This window comes from Populus nigra, chromosome 18 (assembly GCF_951802175.1).
Source record: "Populus nigra chromosome 18, ddPopNigr1.1, whole genome shotgun sequence".
NCBI lineage: Eukaryota > Viridiplantae > Streptophyta > Magnoliopsida > Malpighiales > Salicaceae > Populus > Populus nigra.
In genome coordinates, this window is record NC_084869.1 from 6,569,865 (window position 1) to 6,575,936 (window position 6,072).

Genomic DNA, 6,072 nt, shown 5'->3' on the forward strand with positions numbered 1-6,072 from the left:
TCTCTTTTCTTTCTTTACGTAGCTGCAGATCTGTTTTTGGTGAGAATAGGAGTATTTATGCTCTATAATTATTCTTATTTGCATTTAGGCCCCATTTTCTTTAAATGTATTGGTTCTTACCCCCACTTCTTTTTAGTTTAGTTTATTTTCTTTAATTTAATTCAGTCTTGGTTTTTCTTGGGATTTACAATCTCCCCTCCTAATAAAAATTTCGTCCTCGAAATTCAAGTTACGTACCTATGTCGGAGAATAAGTGCGGAAACTTTTCCTTCATCTCGGATTCTCTTTCCCATGTTTCTTCTTCTATTTGAGAGCTTTTCCACAATACTCTCACCAAGGAAACTCTTTTATTCCTCAACAATTTCTCATCTCGATCTAAGATCTTGACGGGCTTAGTTTTCATGGTTAAATCCCCTTTAATCTTCATAGGAACTTGTGGCAATACTCGTGAGGGGTCTATCTTGGCCTTTCGTAGCAATGATACATGGAACACATTATGAATCTTATCCAAATATACAGGCAATTCTAATCGATATGCAACTGGCCCGATTCTTTCTTTAATCTCAAAGGGGCCAATCTATCTCGGGGCTAATTTCCCTTTTACTCCAAATCGAATGATGCCTTTCCAAGGAGCCACCTTCAAAAATACTTTATCCCCTACTTGGAATTCCAACGGCCTTCTTCGGCGATCTGCGTAACTTTTTTGTCTATCCTGGGCTTCCTTCATTCTCTTTTTGATCACCCTCACCTTATCAGTTGTCAGTTGCACCATCTCAGGTCCCAAAAGCTTCCTTTCTCCTACTTCCTCCCAACAAATTGGGGTACGACATTTCCTCCCATACAATGCTTCATATGGAGCCATACCAATAGTAGTTTGATGGCTATTATTATAAGCAAACTCCTCCAATGGCAGGAGATCCTCCCAATTCCCTCCAAACTCCAGCACACATGACCTCAAGAGATCCTCAAGAGTTTGGATGGTCCTTTCAGATTGACCATCCGTCTGAGGATGAAATGCCGTGCTCAGATTCAACTTTGTCCCCATTGCCCTTTGTAAGCTAGGCCACAATCTTGATGTGAACCTTGGATCCCGATCCGATATAATTGAAACCGGCACTCCGTGAAGTCTGATTACTTCATTTACATACAATTTTGCCAGCTTATCCACCGAATCAGTCTTCTTCATTGGCAAAAACAAAGCAGATTTTGTTAATCGATCCACGACCACCCATATGGCATCATTCCCCTTCTTTCCCCTGGGTAATCCAGTCACAAAATCCATAGAAATATCCTCCCATTTCCATTCCGGAATTGATAATGACTGTAATTCCCTGCAAGTTTCTGGTGTTCTATCTTTACTTGTTGACAGATCCCACAATTCGACACAAATTCTGCTATTTCCCTCTTCATATTTGGCCACCAGTAGTTTCCCTTTAAATCCCTATACATCTTTGTACTCCCAGGATGAGTAGCAAGAGATTCATGAGCTTCTCTTAATACTTCATCTTTTAAAATCTTATCCTCAGGCAAATAAATTCGCCTACCCATAGCTATTAGCCCATCGGATAACATTTGAAATGATGTCTCTATACCCTGGTTTACCCTCTCCTTGATCTCTTTTACTTTCCCATCTGCTTGTTGAACCACCAAGACCCTGTCTCGAAGCACAGATCGGATCTTTAACTGAGCTAACAGTGATCCTTCGGGCCCTACACTTAGCTGCAAGCCCATTTTCTTTAATTCCACTATACTTTCTTGTTCCTTAAGCTCCATATCATTCATCACTGTTTTTCCCTTCCTACTCAAGGCATCGGCTACTACATTAGCCTTACCAGGATGGTAATCAATAACACAATCGTAATCTTTTATTAACTCTACCCATCTTCTCTGCCGCATGTTTAACTCCTTCTGTGATATCAAATACTTCAAACTTTTATGGTCTGTAAAGATTTGAACTTGTGTCCCATATAAATAATGTCTCCATACTCTCAAGGCAAACACCATCGCTGCGAGTTATAGGTCATGAACAGGGTAATTCACCTCATGCGACTTTAACTGTCTTGATGCATAAGCAATGACACGCCCATTTTGCATCAATACACATCTCAGACCCCTTTTTGAGGCATCACTATATACCACAAACCCTTCTGTCCCTGATGGAAGGGCCAACACAGGAGCAGAAGTGAGTCTCTCCTTCAGTTCTTGAAAGCTCGCTTCACACTCTTCCGACCAAACAAACCGGACTTCCTTGCGGGTCAGCTTAGTTAAAGGTGATGCTATGGTGGAGAATCCTTCAATAAACCTTCGGTAATATCCAGCAAGACCCAAGAAACTCCAGATTTCTGTCACATTGGTAGGCCTTTCCCATTTTAACACGGCCTCAACCTTTCTTGGATCTACAAATATTCCTTCTGCGAATATTACATGGCCCAAAAATACCACTTCCTCGAGCCAGAACTCACACTTATCCAGCTTTGCATATAATTGATTTTCCCTTAAAGTTTGTAGCACAACCCTTAGATGTTGTTCATGCTCCAAATGAGAGTTTGAATACACCAAAATATCGTCAATAAATACAACCACATATTGGTCCAGGTAAGGCCGAAACACCCGATTCATCAAGTCCATAAACATGGCCGGAGCATTGGTTAACCCAAATGGCATCACCGAAAACTCGTAATGCCCATAACGGGTTTGGAAGGCAGTCTTTTGTATGTCTTGTTCCTTGATTCTCAACTGGTTATATCCAGATCTCAGATCTATCTTAGAAAATACCCTAACACCCTTCAACTGATCGAACAAGTCATCTATTCGTGGGAGTGGGTACCTGTTCTTCACCGTCACTTTATTCAATTGACGATAATCAATGCACAAACGAAGGGTGCCATCTTTCTTCTTTGCAAACAATACCGGAGCTCCCCAGGGTGAGTTACTAGGCCGGATGAAGCCTTTATCTAACAATTCCTGAAGCTGGACCTTCAGTTCTGCCAATTCCATAGGTGCCATCCTATAAGGAGACTGGGCTATAGGAGAAACTCCTGGAATAGTTTCTATGGAAACTTCAATTTCTCTAACTGGAGGTAATCCAGGCAACTCTTCTGGGAATACATCTTGAAACTCCCTCACAACAGGAATACTAGCCAAACCTATGCTACCTTTTTCCAGCTCTCTTACATGGGCTAACCAAGCAGAACAACCTTTCCTCAGTAATTTTCTAGCCATCAAGACTGAGATTACACAACTTGAAATTACCTTTCTTTCCCCTTTAAACACTACTCTTTTATCACCTATTCCTTGGATTGTCACCGTCTTGGTGAAACAATCCACTTGTGCCTTATGTTTACTTAACCAATCCATGCCCAGAATCACATCAAAATCATATAACTCTAACGACATAAGATCTGCCCTCAACTCTAATCCTCCAATATATAGTTTTACCCCTCTATAAATATCATCAATATGTATATTCTCTCCCAAAGGTGTACTAACCGTCACCCCTACTCCCAAGTTACTAGATAACACATGCAAGTTATTCACAATTCTATAAGATACAAAGGAATCACTAGCTCCAGGATCAATTAAAACATAAACTTGCATTGTATCTAACTGTAAAGTACCTGCCACCACATTAGGTACAGCTCCCACATCCTCGTAGGTCATGTGATATACCCGACCTTGAGTCCTCCCCTCCTGATTTCTGGGCCTCCCACGTGTAGCACTCGTGCCTGACTGGGTAGGCCTGATAGGACGATTGACTGTCACCGATTGCTGCTGGCTCTGAACCTCAATCCTCTGACCATGGGCTCCCTCGGTAGTTCTACGAGGACAATCCTTCTTTCGGTGACTCGTGTCCCCACAATAGTAACAACCTCTTCCTACATGCGGGCACTATCTCCATCGATGCCCCTCACTTCTACAAATATAACATCTCCCCGGCATCGCAGAGCAATCTCCCGGGTGTCGCTGCTTACACCTCTGACAAAACGGATATACTGGTCCCTTTTGCTCTGTAGACCCTCCAGCAGTTTTGACTCCCTGTCTAGACTGTCCTCTCCAAGCTCCTCTTCCACTGACTTGTCTAGATCCTCCTGAGCTCCCTCCTGGGGTGAAACTCCCACCCCTTCTTTGGAACTGTCCTGATGATGGCCCGCTCTTCCCCTTCTTTGGGAGAGGAGGTCTCCCGGTTATAAACTCAAAATCTCTCCTCTTAGCTCCCATTGCCTGACTTTGCTCGACCACTAGCTTTGGGGTATCCTTTATTACCCTCTCCATACCCTGAGCAGCACGTACCAATTCTCGTACCGACTGAAACTGCATGGCTATCAATATCATCCTCAATTCCCGCCTCAGTCCATCACGGAACCTCTCCACCCTGTGGCGCTCTGTGGGAAGGTAAGTGGAGGCAAAAGCTGCTAAATCTTGAAATCTCCTCTCATACTCCAGCACTGTCAAATCTCCCTGCTTCAATTTCAAGAACTCCTGTTCTTTCTCCCTCTTATGCTCCCAAGAATAGTACCTCTCCTCAAACTCTTCACGAAAATCCCTCCATCTCAATACCTCCCCTGATCTCCTTTCTCTAATGCTCTCCCACCAAGAGTGGGCACCTTCAACCAATAGCTGAGTCACACAATCCACCCGTAGCTCCTCTGGCACCTGCATCTGATTTATAACTCTTTCCACTTTCCTCAGCCAATGCCCAGCAACCTCAGCATCCTCTTCACCCCGGTAAGTCATACAACCCATCTCTCTCATACCTTTCACCCATTGCACTATGGTGACTATTCCCCCTGATCTAGGAGTCGTATCCCATTACCCGAGATCCTAACATACACTAAATGTATGCTAGCCAAAACAGGGTGATCCCCTTACCCGGGACCCTAACATACACTCAATGTATGCTAGACAATACATGGTGATCCCCTTACCCGGGATCCTAACATACACTCAATGTATGCTAGTTATGCCCCAAATCACACTTCTAATATTTTCTTTTTTTTCAGTGATAATTTCATCACTTGGCAATTCACATAACAACTTTTCACCTTGAATACACATACATTCAGTAATTCACATTTCACATCAAAATATATTAAATCATGGAATTTAACTAGGAAGCATAGGTGTGAAACACCTACCTGCAATAGAAGCTCTACTCGTGCTCCCCTGCTGCTGCTGTTGCACGACGTCTGTGGTCCCTCCTGCAAATCACAGGTTTATCTCATAAATTTTCCTTACTCAAGGATATGTTTCATAATGACCATATCAACAACCAATAAGTCTTTCTTTCAGTCATTTCTTAGTACTTTATGTTTTTTCTCATCTCACATTATTACTGTCGTTCTTTGTCCAATCCTAGTTATCATTCCTTTCTTTATATTTGGACTTTCACTGTCCAACTGTTACTGTCTGACCTCTCCTCAGATTTTTAACTATATCTGGAGTTATAGAACTCCAATTCAAGTGAAATTTGTGGCGTTGGAAAGGTAAGACATGAGACTACAAGTTCTATGTTTTGGGAAGAACCCAGCTTTGCCTCTAAGGTAGTCAAAATCGCTCATTAACAAACGCTTGGACTGTTACTGTCCAACTGTTACTGTCCATTTTCGAACTGTTACTGTCTGACCTCTCCTCAGATTTTTAACTATATCTGGAGTTATAGAACTCCGATTCAAGTGAAATTTGTGGCGTTAGAAAGGTAAGACATGAGGCTACAAGTTCTATGTTTTGGGAAGAACCTAGTTCTGCCTCTAAGGTAGTCAAAATCGCTCATTAACAAACGCTTGGACTGTTACTGTCCAACTGTTACTGTTCATTTTCGAACTGTTACTGTCTGACCTCTCCTCAGATTTTTAACTATATCTGGAGTTATAGAACTCCGATTCAAGTGAAATTTGTGGCGTTGGAAAGCTAAGACATGAGCCTACAAGTTCTATGTTTTGGGAAGAACCCAGTTTTGCCTCTAAGGTAGTCAAAATCGCTCATTAACAAACGCTTGGACTGTTACTATCCAACTGTTACTGTCCATTTTCGAACTGTTACTGTCTGACCTCTCCTCAGATTTTTAACTATCTC

The 6,072-nt window shown here is 42.3% G+C and overlaps 1 pseudogene; it reads right to left on the reverse strand.

The window, feature by feature from the left end:
- Positions 1 to 229: 229 nt before the first annotated feature.
- On the reverse strand, positions 230 to 4,743 carry LOC133678846 (uncharacterized; annotated as a pseudogene).
- Between the last annotated feature and the right edge of the window lie 1,329 nt (positions 4,744 to 6,072).